General features: G+C 40.9%; 1 protein-coding gene across 6 annotated transcripts in view; it reads left to right on the top strand.

The window, feature by feature from the left end:
• Window positions 1-387: 387 nt before the first annotated feature.
• Window positions 388-15,153, top strand: part of LOC115478188 (carbohydrate sulfotransferase 8-like) — a 41,440-nt gene continuing 26,674 nt past the window's right edge. For 3 of the 6 annotated variants that reach the window (XM_030215470.1, XM_030215468.1, XM_030215464.1), the window contains exon 1: window positions 388-595. The gene's annotated coding sequence lies outside the window, so the exon portion shown is untranslated. Of the gene's footprint in view, window positions 600-6,573; window positions 6,649-15,153 lie in introns of those variants that run through there. The other 3 variants (XM_030215466.1, XM_030215463.1, XM_030215465.1) reach the window with 2 other exon arrangements.

Below are 15,153 nucleotides of genomic sequence, written 5' to 3'. Positions count from 1 at the left end.
TATAACTGGATTCAGCAGAATCTGATTCATCTTTATTTGTAGAATCCTGCCCTTAACTTGGGGTGGTGATTTGACTTCAGCTGAAGCAATTTCTGCTGTTCTCTGTTTCTTGTTTGGAACAGATTTTTGCCTTTTTCTTAGGTCTGGCATTTCTTGTGGAGCAGTGACTTCTCCCCTTTCTTTTTGTACTTGCATCTATCTACCTCCTCTGATGCTGGTGGCCAAGAAATTTGTGCCCTGGTTTTTTTCACAGGAGCTCTAGTCATGACTCTTGTGTTTGCAAGTTGAATTATTAGTATATGTTGCAACATTTTATTGTCAGCAGTCATGTGCTGGCTCTGCCTTAAGACTAGTTGTGATTAACTCACTTGACAGTGTGAGAGCAGGGCCAGTTCCCATGTAAATGCTCAATTACTCTGATCTGGCATATGAGAGGGAAGTCAGTAGCCTTTAAACTGGAACAATTTGTTTCCCTCTCTTTGGTGACTATAAGGAATTTGTCTTGGTGTTCTCTTTACCAAGTTTCTTTTTGATGGCATAATTGAAGACTGTGGTTTCATCCTTCTCGGGTTATGTTTCAAAGTTCTGGCTGAAGGTTGGTATGTATTTATTTTTAATATTTGACATTTTATCACAGAAGGGGATATGGTTTTAAAAAGAAGTTTTATAAAGGCTATGGTTTCCTTTGGTAAATCCGAACTGTTTTCTTTTGAGGAAAAAAATCATACATGAAGGTAGATTTTAGAAAGAATGTAATTGGAATTGAGACGTCCAGGTTGGTATGTGTCAGATTCTGGTGGTATTTTAGAAAAGGGTCTGCTGGTGTAGAACCTTTTCTATAGGCAGGGGAAGATGTCTTTGTGCCAGCTATGTACAGTGGAAGCATTAATACATATTAAAATAATAAAATGAATTTTTCACAGAAAAATACAAACAGCAGGACTAATAAGACTAATACACAAGTCTTATATCCAGGAAACAGGTGAATATCCTCTATTTTAAATCATCACAAAGTGGAAGGTAATATCGAACAAGGCTTCATCTGGCATAATAAATGGGAAGTGAGAAATTGTTATCCATTTACAATTCTCAATGTCTAAAACATCAGTGACCCCCAACTATAATATAATAATAATAATGGGGAAAATTCAGTAAACACAAAACTGAAATAAACCTATACTGTGACTAATTTACATCAATTGAAATATACCTAGTACAAAAAAAGTGTGATCAGAAAAAAAACGTGTAGTCACCAACTTGGATCCTAAACGACGCCCCATAAATTTTCGATCACTGCACATAACATATCCCAATCTTCAAATCAATCCAAACAGTTCAAAAAACTTTGTAACCTACAAAGGGCCCTGTTTACAAAGGCAAGCTAGCATGTTTAGCGTGTGCTAACCGTGTAGTATTCCTATGGGCATCTACATGATTAGTTCATGCTAATTTTTAGAGTGCGTAAACTGGGATCAAAGCTGATAGCATAAATGCTGTAGACATCCAATAACTACTGTCCCATTAGTCTAATTTTCTGAGCACACATTTTTTTAGTACACAAACATTTTTTTGTACTAGGTATATTTCAATTTTTGTAAATTACTCACATTGTGGGTTTATTTCAGTTTTGTGCAAAACATCAATGGCAGCAACTCAACATAAATGACTAAAGGGTGAATTTAACAGCATGGGCTACCGTTAAGATGTATTATTTTATGGCAGATTCATTTTAGGCAAAGAGACCTAGTTACTAATAATTGGGGTTAACAGTAAAATAACAGTTATTAACAGTAGCCCACTTTGATAATTATAAGTACATAACTATTGCCATACTGGGACAGACTAAAGGTCCATCAAGCCCAGCATCCTGTTTCCAACAGTGGCCAATCCAGGTTACAAGTACCTGGCACGATCCCAAAACAGTACAATACATTTTATGCTGCTTATCCTAGAAGTAACAAATAACAAAAAATATATCCACAGAGTGTGTAGATGCGAGTATAATGCCTACGAGGGCTGTAATAATCTAAGGTGAGGTGGAGTCTCATACATTTAACACGATGATATTTATTTCACTCATAAGGTGAATCACTTACTCGTGTTACTTGCTTAATCATTGACTCAGCCTCCACCACCCTCAATCCAATTACAAAAATGGTATATATCTTATGACTTATGCAACACTCTCAGTACAATAATGAACACAGCACTTATCTTATGCAGGTTGGTGCGCTCTTAAACCCCGACAGGTCCCCGTTTCGTATCAACTTTCTCAAGGGGGAGTGTCACCAAATCTGTCAAAAAAAAGAGAGTATAGTCGCATATAGAAGTAAGCAGTGGATTTTCCTCAAGTCCATCTTAAGGTCCACCCTATACTATAGCGCTAACCTGTCCTTACTCTGTGGAATACACACCTGCTACACAGGAACCAGATGGTCATACATATCCATCATCCTCTGATTCCATCACTGACCATTTTCTCCACACCGTGCCCTCCCCCTAGTCAAGTTGGTAAATTTTTAACAATGTCCAGCTCTGTGATATCTCCAAGCTTGTGAACTTCGTGCTTCCTGTCCTTGACCCTCCATCCTCAGGCACAGTTTAAAAGGACAGGCTCTAATGGTCAAGCCAAGGCAAAGCTCGCACTCTGTGTACTCTCAGCATCCTGTCTATAAAAATCAAATCTAATGTATGACACTCCCCTCCACATGGGTCTCACCTATCACATGCGTCTGAAAGCCCATGTCCCACATTCCTCTTTTCAACCTCTGCTCCTGGGGCTCCAATCATTTGGAGCAAATTCTCTATTTGCGACAAGGGGTATCAAGGGATTTCTACACCAGCAAAATACTCAGCCTCTCTCCTATCTCCCATCTCACTAATTAGTACACACTCCACCCCAGATATTTCCCAAAGAGGAGCTTACACCAAACCCAATGATTCTTTATAAAAAAAAATCCCAACCTCACTTATAATAGGGTTACCATATTTGCGGAGACAAAAAACAGGACAGAAAAAATAAAAATGGTTGCTACCTTTGCTAAATAAATATTTAATTGTCGTTAATGAACACTCATCAAAGTGACTTACTTACAGTACAGCAATAGACATTCTACTTTTCAAGAACTTCTGGATTTGAGTTTGACTGAGTCTGAGCATAAGAACTCGTATCCCTTTGACTGGTTTCCGAGATATGTGTGAACAGGGCCAGTCTTAGCAAGTGCGGGGCCCTATGCAGACCAATTTGGTGGGGCCCCATCCTAGCCCCGCCCCACCATAGCCCTCGGGGGCGGGACAATGAGAATGAACGAATCAGGAAGAGCTTCTGTTCTGCTAGAGACGTCGGGGGGACTCGGGAGGGGAGGAGCGCTTTCAGTGATGCTGCTGTGCTGGATTCCGGCGACGGAGGGTAAATTTAAAAGAAAAATTATCCTTCCTTGGTTGGGGGGAGAAGAAGAGGACGGGCAGGGTGGTGGTAAGCATGGCACGGCGGCGCCGTGCCATGCTTACCTTGCTTGTTTACGTCCGTGTCGGACCGGCCCTGGGAAGAGGCTGACTGAGGCGCGCCGACCCTATGCAGCCGCCTCGGTCGCCTCGGCCTAAGACCGGCCCTGTGTGTGAAAGTCTTTGCATGACATATGCTTAAAGTTGTGCTGCAAGAACAACATTTCGTTGATAGATTCAACTAGCCTGGGAAAAGAGAAGGGATCAGCAGTGCCTTTCTCTCTCTTTCGCACTCCCATGTGTCCAAACTGACTAATAAGCCAGAGATGGTTTCTTTCATTATGTGGGCAGATATGTAAGTCATAGGCACATAAAAGAAAAAGAGGACATTTCCCTAAAAATTAAAAATTCTGAAGGACATATCTGACAACATCCAAAAAGAGGGGCATAATCGAATGAGGTCGGGCGCCTAGGTTTTCCTGAGGACGTCCTTGCAGGACGTCCTGGTGAAAGGGAGGGAAACCTGTATTATCGAAACAAGATGGGCGGCCATCTTTTGTTTCGATAATACGGTTGGGGACCTTAGAGATGGTTGTCCCCAGTTTTCGGCCATAATGGAAACCAAGGACGCCCATCTCAGAAACGACCAAATCCAAGCCCTTTGGTCGTGGGAGGACCCAGCATTCGTAGTGCACTGGTCCCCCTCACATGCCAGGACACCAACCGGGCACCCTAGGGGGCACTGCAGTGGACTTCAGAAATTGCTCCCAGGTGCAAATTCTCCCTTACCTTGGGTGCTGAGCCCCCCCAAAGCCCACTACCCACAACTGTACAACACTACCATAGCCATAAGGGGTGAAGGGGGCACCTACATGTGGGTACAGTGGGTTTTGGGTGGGTTTTGAAGGGCTCACATTTACCACCACAAGTGTAACAGGTAGAGGGGGATGGGCCTGAGTCCGCCTGCCTGAAGTGCACTGCACCACCTAAAACTGCTCCAGGGACCTGCATACTGCTGTCAGGGAGCTGGGTATGACATTTGAGGCTGGCATAGAGGCTGGCTAAAAATATTTTTAAAGTTTTTTTTAGGGTGGGAGGGGGTTAGTGACCACTGGGGGAGTAAGGGGAGGTCATCCCCAATTCCCTCCGGTGGTCATCTGGTCAATTCGGGCACCTTTTTGAGGCTTGGTCGCAAGAAAAAATGGACCAAGTAAAGTCGGCCAAGTGCTCATCAGGGACGCCCTTCTTTTTTCCATTATCGGCTGAGGATGCCCATGTGTTAAGCACGCCCCAGTCCCGCCTTTGCTATGCTTCCGACATGCCTCCGGGAACTTTGGTCATCCCCATGACAGAAAGCAGTTGAGGGCGCCCAAAATCGATTTTCGATTATGCCGATTTGGGCGACCCTGGGAGGATGCCCATCTCCCGAATTGTGTTGAAAGATGGGCGCCCTTCTTTTTCGAAAATGAGCCCAATGGTAACCCTAATTTATAAACAATCCTAATCTCATTCCTTCACTCTCTGTGAAATTCCACTAGCTAAATCCTCTGGGCACAGCTGTTTCTCAAACACTGAATCCCCTTCCTTCAACCATGTCTTAGGTGGCTCAGTTGGGTTTCTTGATTTCTTTGACCAACAGCTCAGCCTTATTCCTGATTGAATTGGCATTAACCACAGTCATTCCCTCCTCCCAGCTTCACCCAAACTTCCCTACTTCTCTTACCAAATACTTCAATTTCTGATATGGTCTTTGTCCACAAGGCACCACTCTGCCTAGACCATACTGCCCACACCCACTCAACAACCTAATACTATTTTCAACTGGAATGTGTATTAAAATTCTATGAATAGCATGAAAAGCAGCTTTTCTGTGCCCAACCAATGTTGGGATTACCAGCCCCTTCCCTGCCCCCCACATAATTCATTTCCCCCATATTTATACCATGCATTCCACCACCCAAAACTAATAACCTGGTATAACTTGCAACCAACCACTTTTAACTTACTGATCTGCCACTCACACCCCACATAACACCTCCAAGAAATCCCTCTAAAACTCAACCTTCCCTTCTACTCCCAAAACATAACATAACAACATAACAGACAGTAACCAGTAAGTCTTATCTGGTAGCACTCCAGTTGTCTAAGGGGGTATGCAGAGGGTACATCCCTTTGCTAGAACACCTGCACCAGTGCTGGCCTGGCATGCTGCTCCAGCAACAACAGGCTCCAATGTCTCATATTGATAATAAGAAACCCACAAATAGCAACGAAAGTGCACAGGACAAGGACATTGATCAAGAGAGTGACCCTCCAGCATAGGGTTGAAAAGCACTGTTAGGGACTGTTGGCAGTTTTGGCCCACAGGTTATAGCTTGCCCTTCTTTCCTGTACTGAAATGGGTTTCCAAACGTTTACTTCAATTCAAGACTTCAGTCGCTTAATTATATTTTTTATTATTGGGTTTACATTTTATTTATTGTAATACCACATAGAGTAGCTCAGCGTGGCAGTGTATAAAAATAAAATGAAATTGAAACTGAAAGGGGGGTGAGCAGACCCAACACTAAGAAACTGCTAATGAACCCTCTTTGTCTTTTGAAGCGATATATTGGCTTTTCTTATTTGAAAAACCATCATGGTGGAAATGCTTTTTGAGGCAATATAATGGTAAGTATAGTACTGAACAACTGCAAGAGCAGAAAATAATTTCTAAAGTACTGTATAGTATATTTTTTTCTGATATTTCAGAATGTTTTAGGGTGTTGGATAGGCTGAAATATCTCCTGAAGAAGCTTTTCACCTATGGTGAGCTGAAATCAGTTAGTGAAATGCTCAATTGTGCATGATGGCATTAGTATAACCTTATAAACTAGTATTTCCAGACTCTTTTCTGGCTTTATACATAGCCAGTTGGGTTTTCAGAATAGCCACAATGAGACTGGAGACCCAGTACATTGGAATGTATGTAAATCTATCTCATGTACATTAATTATACCTTTCCTGAAAACTAGATCAGTTAGGTGTACCTCCAGGACAGGGTTGAGAAACACTATTCAGACCACTGCCATGTATCTCTTGTTAGATGGCCTCCTTATCTAAGGAAAAAGTTGACCGTGTTAAAATACTGCTGCACATAGAACTACATACACACAGAAGAAAAGAAGCCTTCGCAGACTTTAAGACACAAAGGAAACAGCAAAGGTAACTCAAATGATACACAGAAGATGCTCCAAGGATTCGAAATGCAGCAAATAGCTGTTCATGATAAGGAGTGAATTTTAGAGAGCTTATTTGCAAGTTTTCTTGCGAGCAACACTTTCCGTCAAAGTAAACATTTGTGATGGATACAATTTCCATTGTGTTACACAGCAGTTCCTTTTGGGTTACACAGACAACATTTGGAGACTCCTGAGGCAGGCCAGAGGGGCTGAAACACATCTGTGTCGAGTCTTGATTGATGGACAAGAAACTTTTAGGAATCCTTGGCACACAAAAGTCTGACAGTGTAATTTCTAGAGGAAGAGAAGAAAATACCCTGAGTCACTTACTGTACGTCAGCTAAGTAGGGGTAGATAAAGGGTAATGGATTTGATATACTGCCTTTCTCTGGTACAAATAAAGCAGTTTACAAATATTATATGCAGGTACTTTTTCTGTCTCTAGTGGTCTCACACTCTAAGATGATACAGAAGAGGGAAAAAGAAAAACAGAAGGCAAGTCAAGTAGATCTTATGACCATGTCACATAAAATTACATAGCATGCTTATGACTCACAACCTGGAACAAAATCATAGGAGCTAGATCCCACAGGAGACACTATTTTAACCTTATCAGCCAAAAGAAATGAAAATTGAGAAGGTTCAAAGAATTTGATATGTTATATTATAATGGACTTAAAACCTGCCAAATCACTTAATTGAGGTTCTAAGCGGGATACAAAAAGATGCCAATACAAACTATTCATAACTACTTCTTAAAAGAGTTAGAAAACAAATAAGTCTTCATCATTTTATAAAAGGAGAAATAATTTCTTCAAGAACAAATTTCTATAGGAAGATCGTTCCATAAATGCTCAACAAGATACATAAAAGAGTGAGAGAAAAGTGCTTTAAATCTCACATTTCTATACCTGGTTACCGTACAATATCCCAGAATTATATCACAAATACAACTTTTATTGCATCTATGTGTCTTTACAAATCAAATGACACATCTACAAAAAACATATAAATACACCACCATTCATTCACCATTCATACTTCACCAGTGATAACAACCAGTGCAAAGTAAATGTCATTAAACATCATAAATGTAATTCATGCAATATGGCTACTACAGTGCACAAATATCCATCAGCAAATGTCCATCAAAAATGAACTGGCACTTATCTTCTTATGTACTGTTCTTTCTGTGAGCGCATTCAATAGCGCTGATCCTGAGTTCATACAGCACAAAGCATACCCTTGCTTGTGCTCCACAGACAATGTGACTCACAGCAGTCTAAATCAGCCGCTGCGTTCATTAACGCTCAAAATGAATACATCTGCTGAACTCGAATAGTACATTGCCAGTTTTCAACTTTTACAACCAGTTGCAGGTCACGGGTGAAGGGTGACTAAAACCACCTTCGAGGCAGATGTGCTTTTCATATTCACCACAATTCCCCGATGCTGGACCGCATTTCAGTACTCTTCCTCAGGAGGAATCATCTTTTCACCTACAACATTATAATAGTATTCTTATCACCTTCTAAACCAAACCTTAACAAACAATATCACTTCAAAATTACCCAAAATACATATCGCTTACTGTCATTCTTCTGAGTAACTGCTTGCCAAACCAATAACAACTGGAACCCCCCTTTTCCCTTTCCACCCCTTCCCTCCCCTCCTTCCCCCTGTGACTACCCGATGGTGTACTCGCACCTTATGTACATTAATAATAATGTCATTGCATTTCCTAACAGTAAATGTTGTAAAATTCAATGTAAAATTACAACAGTAGTGATCATATCATATCACTGGTTCCCAATTATAAAAAATGAACAAGACAGCAGATCCAACATGTCTCTTCTCATGCCTGGAACCCTATCCTGTATGTCGAATTGCAATGTATGAAGAAAAGATAAAAATTCAATTACCTTGTTAACTGATCCATTATCTAAATGCAAATTAAAATCCCTTAAAACCATTAATCTAGAAAATCTGGCAATAGCTTCCAAAATTTGTGACACAGATGACACAGAAGACCATATTCCCAGTGGTCTATAAACCAATAATATCCCTAAAGTATCCACAGAATTCTTTCTTACTATCGGACGCAGTCCACAAAAAAGCACAAAGGGCTCTCAAGAATGGAACAAGTGTACTTTAATGGTGACCTGACATGAGCCATGTTTCTGCATAACAGAAGTACATATTAGGACAGACTGAAGGTCCATCAAGCCCAGCATTCTGTTTCCCCCTTTCCTGGTTGGTGACTCCTAATGTGGAACCTTGCACTACATAGCTATAGTTCGGATTCCTGTTTCCCATAAGCATTACTTTACACTTGCTCATATTAAACACAATGTGTTTAATGCCATTTGGATGCCCAGTCTCCCAGTCTCGTAAGGTCCTCTTGTCATTTTTCACAATCCTCTCACAATTTAACAACTTTGAATAACTTTGTGTCATCAGCAAATTTAATTACCTCACTAGTTACTTCCATCTGTAGATCATTTATAAATATGATAAAAGTAGCGGTCCTGGCACAGACCCCTGGGGAATCCCACTATCTACCCTTCTCCACTGAGAATACTCATAATTTATTTTTATTATTTTATTTTATTTATTAGGATATATTTACCGCCTTTTTGAAGACAGTGTACAGTAAGAACAGATCAAACATGAGCAATAGGCAATTACAGCAGTAAAAATATTCAAATAACAATACAAAGTATGGCATAGTATGCTACTTACAATGTCAACACAATATGTAATAGAACATTTTAATTGATAGTGAAGGGTAAAGCAAAGATGGAACATATAGGTAGGTAAGAGAGTAAGAAGAGTTAGAAAGTAAGGTGACTAATTTAAAGAAAGTTGCACATGAGGTCAGAGAGATGGTTAAATCCAGGCCAAAGTATCAGCCTGCCTGTCTGACATTGCTGCCTGGATGTCTCAGTGCCATCTGAAACTACACATGACCAAGACTGAGCTTCTCATCTTTCCCCCTAAACCTTGGGGTCATCTTCGACTCCTCCCTCTCCCTCTCTGCACATATTCAGCAGACTGCTAAAACCTGTCGTTTCTTTCTCTATAATATCAGCAAAATTCACCCTTTCTTTTCTGAGCACACTACCAGAACCCTCATCCACACTCTTATCACCTCTCACTTAGACTATTGCAACTTGCTTCTCATAGGTCTCCCACTTAGCTATCTCTCTTCTCTTCAATCTGTTCAAAATTCTGCTGCACGACTAATATTCTGCCAGTGTTGTTATGCTCATATTAGCCCTCTCCTCAAGTCACTTCACTGGCTTCCTATCCATTTCCGCATACAGTTCAAACTCCTCTTATTGACCTATAAGTGCATTCACTCTGCAGCTCCTCAGTACCTCTCCACTTTCATCTCTCCCTACATTCCTCCCCGGGAACTCTGTTCACTGGGTAAATCTCTCTTATCTGCACCCTTCTCCTCCACTGCTAACTCCAGACTCCGTTCCTTTTATCTTGCTGCATCATATGCCTGGAATAGACTTCCTGAGCCGGTACATCAAGCTCCATCTCTGGCAGTCTTCAAATCTAAGCTAAAAGCCCACCTTTTTGATGCAGCTTTTAACTCCTAACCCTTATTCACTTGTTCAGAACCCTTATTTTATCATCCTCACTTTAATATTCCCTTATCTCTTGTATGTCCTGTTTGTCTGTCCTAATTAGATTGTAAGCTCTGTCGAGCAGGGACTGTCTCTTCATGTTCAAGTGTACAGCGCTGTGTACATCTAGTAGCACTTTAGAAATGATAAGTAGTAGTAGTAGTAAATACAACATGTCCTGCTGTAGTATGTGTAGCCCGTGTCACTCCTTGTGTGTGTGAGTGAGACTAAAGTTTGTTACTTCTTCCATTAATAGCCTGATTAAAGAGCCCTACTCTCTGTTTTCTATCTTTTAACCAGTTTTTAATCCACAAAAGAACACTACCTCCTATCTCATGACTCTCCAATTTCCTCTGCAGCCTTTCATGAGGTACTTTGTCAAATACCTTTTGAAACTCCAGATACACAATATTGACCAGTTCACCTTTATCCACGTTTGTTCACCTCTTCAAAGAAATGTAATAGATTGGTGAGGCAATGTTTCCCTTCACTAAATCCATGTTGGCACACACTGTGTCTCCTTAATCCATGCTTTTGAATATGTTCTGTAATTATGTTCTTTATAATGGTCTCTGGGGTAGGTAGTCCACCTGAGTGGATGAACACCAAATCCGACGAAGTCAAAGCATAAAACAAGAAGTGGGAAGTGGACCAATGGCTCCAGGAGATTGTGACAGTGGTTGTATACAATAAACAAACTTTAATGTAGAGTTGACACAGTACTGTGTTTCGGCCACAGGCCTGCCTCAGGAGTCTAAAAACATTTAAAAAGTATATAAATAATATGCATATAAACAAACAACATACACATAGTACCATCAAATAGATACTTAAAAGAATGAACTTAAAGGATATATATATGAGAGTAAAAAATCAATAATCACAGAAAAAATAAATATAACTAGAACAGGAGCTAAAATGAACTAATTCAAAAGCATAACATTTTTTTACATGAACATAACCATCAAAAATACATGTAAAAACAGATGTGAATAAGTAAAAGTTACAAGACATTTCTACATAAAGGCAAGGGAAAAAAGGTAAAAATAATTTATATTAATAAAAAAACGACATTAAAAGAAACAACAAGGGAAATCTCTAATCAGGCATTTGTGAATGAATAATATAGAGCTAACATGCTAACCTGCAAAAACTTCATTTATCTTTCAACACGTGTAAAAAAAACTTTTACATTTATCTATCAACATGTGTAAACAAATTAAGGGATTATGGGGCTCGGTTATCCAGGATTCAAACCCAAAAAGATGTGTGTAGTTCTGCTGATGAAACATCAGAAAACATTTTCATGGTCTTTATATAAATGAATGTAAAGCTTTATTATTATTATTTTTTATTTATTTGTTGCATTTGTATCCCACATTTTCCCACCTCTTTGCAGGCTCAATGTGGCTTACAATACATCATGAGTAGTGGAAATACATGAGAAAGTATACATTTTGTGATAACAGAAGGATTTGGGGTAACATGATAATGATAGAACATGATAGTATTTTAACAAGCAAACAAAATAAGAAATAGATAAGAAATTATATAAGAAAATATACATTTAGTAATAGCAAAAGGATCTTGGGTAGCATGATAATGAAAAACATGTTAATATTTTGGCAAGTAGATATTGTGGAGGCAGTTCTGGATATGTGTATAGGAGTTCATATTTGTTGATCATTGTTGTATGCCTTGTTAAAGAGATGAGTCTTCAGATGATTTCGGAAGTTAGTTAGTTCATAGATCGTTTTTAAATTGCGCGGCAGCGCATTCCAGAATTGTGTACTCAGGTAGGAAAAGGTTGACGCATGCGTTAGTTTGTATTTGAGACCTTTACACTTCACTCAGGGGCAGTGACGTAAGAGACGGGAGGAGCCTGCAGAGCCAGCAGCCAATGCCTCAAGGCTGCCTGCGGTGCCGCGCTTTTTTTTAAAACATTTTTTGTCATTAGCGCTCAGCTCAGTCAGCTGAGCGCTTCTTCTTTTTGTGGCGCCGGCCCTGCTGCTCAACAGGAAAAGCAGCAGTGGCCAGTAATGGGAGCTGGGGCTGGCGTGCTGGGCGGGCCTGGAGGAAAAGACCAGGTACTAATAACAGAGAAAGACACTGGATGGAAGAATCGGGAGAGGGAAAACAGATGGAAGGATGGCAGAGAAAGAGGGAAAACAGATGGAAGGACGGGGAGAGAAAGAGGGAAAACAGATGGAAGGACGGGGAGAGAAAGGAAAAACAAATGGAAGGATGGCGAGAGAAAGGGAAAACAGATGGAAGGATGGCAGAGAAAGAGGGAAAACAGATGGAAGGACGGGGAGAGAAAGAGGGAAAACAGATGGAAGGATGGGGAGAAAGAGGGAAAACAGATGGAAGGATGGGGAGAAAGAGGGAAAACAGATGGAAGGATGGGGCGAGAAAGAGGGAAAACAGATGGAAGGATGGGGAGAAAGAGGGAAAACAGATGGAAGGATGGGAGAGAAAGAGGGAAAACAGATGGATGGGGAGAGAGACAATGGATGGAAGGATGGGGAGAGAAAGAGGGAAAACAGATGGAAGGATGGGAAGAGAAAGGGAAAACGGAAGGATGGCAGAGAAAGAGGGAAAACAGATGGAAGGATGGGGAGAAAGAGGGAAAACAGATGGAAGGATAGGGAGAGAAAGAGGGAAAACAGATGGAAGGATGGGGGAGAGAAAGAGGGAAAGCAGATGGAAGGATGGGAGAGAAAGAGGGAAAACAGATGGATGGGGAGAGAGACACTGGATGGAAGGATGGGGAGAGAAAGAGGGGAGATGGATGAAAGGATGCAGAGAGACTGGAAGGATGTGGAGAGAGAAGGGACACTGAACAGAAAAGGGTAGAGAGATAGAGAGACACTGGTTAGAAGGAGGGAGAGAGAGACATTAGATGGAAGTATCAGGAGAGAGGGTAGATGGGTGGAAGGATGGGGGAGAGAAAGAGGGAAGATGCTCGATGGAAGGGTAGGGAGAAAGAGGTGACACTGGATGGAAGGATGCAGAAAGAAAGAGGGGAGACTACTGGAAGGATGGAGAGAGAGAGGGGAGACACTGGAAGGATGGGGAGAGAAAGAGGAGAGCTGCTGCATGGAAAAGGGGAGTAGTGAAAGACTGGAGAACAAGGGTGAGAAAAAGATGAAAAGCCATAAGTAGATGAAGGAAATTAAAGAATGGATAGTAAAAATGAATTAAATCTGGACAGAGAGAGAGAGAGGCAGAAAAATATTTAAGAAAGCAAAGAAAAAGGAAAGAAAAATGACAAATGGCCAGGAAACCCTGGCAGAAGACTTAAGCGAAAACAAAGGAAAGCAGAATCTAGAGACTGGGAGCAACACAATGAGAAAAAGTAAATGGCCATACAACAAAGGTAAAGAAAATAATTTTATTTTTAATTTAGGATAAAGTAATATGGTACCTGTGTTAACAAAGTTTCAGAGACCAATACTTCCTTCCTTAGGTCAGGAGAGGGTACAGTAACAGCATTATACTGACCTGAGGCAGGAAGTTTTGGCTTCTGAAAGCTCACTGAAAAGGGTGTTAGGCTATTAAATAAATTTTCTGAAATCTGATGAACTGAAAAGCAGCACTTTACCCTGTGTGACAAATGCATCTGATTAGTGTGACTAAATTTTGCTGGGGGCGGGGGGTAGAGAGAAAATTTTGTGCCCACCCACTTTGGGTTCAGGCCCATCCAAAATTGGCAGTCTGGCTACACCACTGGCATGGCTATGAGAAAAGCAATATAATGTACACTGTTCACACTCTTCCATGCGCCTTGGAGCCAGGCAGGTCCAGGCAGGTCCAGGGGGGGCGCCAACTGATAAGTCTGCAGGGGGGCGCCAGAGACCCTTGGCAGGGCCCTGGTTGAAGATGAAGAAGTACTGCAGGTAGGAAGAGTTTATAATTGCCCTGAGAAGCCCCTGATTGCCCCAATAAAATAATCAAAGAAAAGTCTGAGCTCTTCCTGTAGCTGGACTGGGGAGATAATTGATAGCTCAGAGAAAGGAATTCTTCAGAGCTGATAGAATCACTAGCATAAGTGTGTTGAGAATGGGTGTAAGTCCAGAGAACACAGTGTAAAGTCTGGAATTTTGAAGACGGCCGTTGTAAGTGTTGTTTCTTTAATTTTGATGTTTATGGGAAAATATAAGGTTTAAATATTTAAAGCTTATGTTTTAAATGCTAGTCAGTCTCTGTAGTTTGTGTAGGTACGGTTCTTCCCTTAACGGCTCAGTATATTAAATTGTGCAAATGACATGGCTAGGCTGGTGGAATCTTGAGAAATATATTCTTTTATTATAGTTCAGTGTACCACCGAGATTCTTATCTACTGCAGAGATACCGAATCTCAATGGCAAATTTAAATGATACTATTTTTATTGTATATTCTTTGGGGTTTTTTCTCCTGGTATACCTATGTCATGTGTCTCCTATTATCTGTGTTGTGGCCATATTAGGAACTGTCTGTGTATTTAATGTACATGAGTCTACAGAATTTCATTGTTTGGGATTCTTGGATCTGTTTGTTAAAGAACTTTGTAAAAATAATGAGTTTTTCTTGTGTGTCTGGATTGCGGGTTAGCGGAGCTCTCAGCTTCTCTTACAGAGTTCATATATGACACCCCCTTGGCAGCGCAGGCTGAAGCTGTCTTCAAAAAGCTCAAACAAGTATGGTAAGCTCTTCGGTCCTAGGACTCCCAGCATGTTAGCTAAATCATTAGCAACACAGCAGCGGTTGAAAATCAGATGAAAACCACAGTCATAGGAGACTTTTTACCTTACCCCCCTCCCCCCCCCCCATGTGACTATGGGTGGGGACTTGGTCTTTGCAGCTAGGA

Source organism: Microcaecilia unicolor, chromosome 9, assembly GCF_901765095.1.
Source record: "Microcaecilia unicolor chromosome 9, aMicUni1.1, whole genome shotgun sequence".
NCBI classification, from domain to species: Eukaryota; Metazoa; Chordata; class Amphibia; order Gymnophiona; family Siphonopidae; genus Microcaecilia; species Microcaecilia unicolor.
Note: the sequence above shows the minus strand (reverse complement) of the source record. Positions and strands in the feature narration are given on the sequence as shown.